The sequence below is a fragment of the Thermobia domestica genome, chromosome 11, assembly GCF_964235325.1.
Source record: "Thermobia domestica chromosome 11, izTheDome1.hap1.1, whole genome shotgun sequence".
NCBI lineage: Eukaryota > Metazoa > Arthropoda > Insecta > Zygentoma > Lepismatidae > Thermobia > Thermobia domestica.
Genome location: NC_137464.1, coordinates 68,901,812 through 68,903,216, shown reverse-complemented (window position 1 = coordinate 68,903,216; position 1,405 = coordinate 68,901,812).

Here is a 1,405-nt window from a genome sequence, read left to right as displayed (position 1 = left end):
TTCTCACCCAATGTAATATCAAGGAATCAAGCTACGGCAAAGAATCAAATGATGCAACTGCATCATGTCCTACTATATTGCAACTTAAATGCTGTTTATATGTTATAGCTTATATATATTATAAAATGATATAAATGTAGGTGTATTAGGTATTGCTAAGGTAAACAGGAACTAGTTTACGCAGTGACCTGGTTCTGATTTCTCCTGATTTTTCAAAAGCCGGAACCCGTCCCGTTTTCAGCTTAAAAAAATTATGATCATCCTACATATATACCAAGTCTATATGTGGTTCCAATAAAGAATTATAACTGATTGAAGTTGTAAACCCAATAAAGAATCACCCTGTATAATCGATGCCCTTGAAATCATTACTTCGCATTGTATGATCATAACATTTAAATGCTAGCGTATTCTAATGCAATCTAAGAAATAATACTATTTTATTTGCTACTCCTGGTTCCGATTTTGAAGTCAAACGCGGTATAAACATTTGACATTAGATCCTGACACTTCTACTATCCAAATCGTACTCAGGAATAACAAAATTTTTCATCAGGGTGGAATATACAATAATTTGATACTTAATAGCCAAGCTATTTGATATTATTCAATAATACATTTAGAATGACCTTTGTTTACTTTTTTTTTAGACATTCTTATGATATTCAATGCTGAAAACATCAATATTCCAATTACTGTATCTTCGAAGTTGTTTTTTAAGTATCTTTTAATATATGAGAATAGCAGCGGAAACTTGAGTTAGTGATGGAGGGGCTATCGAATCTGGGAATTCTTCTTTTGCAAATGAAACATTGGGGAACTTTTTTTTAATTAGAAGGAACGTCGGAACTAAACGTTCCACGAAAATATAATATTTAGCTTGGCTCTTCGTGATTTTTGAAATGGGCAATGTATTCGTGTTTTCAGGTTTATAGTGCGTTGTTTTACAATGGATTAACTGAAAGTAAAAGTAACTGCATGTATTCTATTTGCTGTTATTATAAGTTTGGAAGTAGTACAACTCTTTTGCAACTGCTTTTGGATTGGATTTAATATGAATTTAGGGTCCTTCTCAGCTTCAAGACCATATAGGATAGACCTACAGCTTAACGTGGGATCCGAACCACATGAGCTCCCACCGGGAATTGAAATCAGAAGCGTATATGCTAATCAGTCAGAAGCGTATATGCTAATCATATAGCTACAAAGTAGCGCACTGTTAATTGTTATTACAGCTATCGAGTACAGTTTAGGCATGGCATTGTGTATAATTTGTTTATAGTAGCATTGATAACAATCACTTTGTTGCTGAGGGGACAGGAAAGATTGCGCTGATATTAAACTGCAGTGCTGAACTTTCCGTGGTCTGATATAGTAGCTCAAGTAATATTGAGTGCAACTGAGA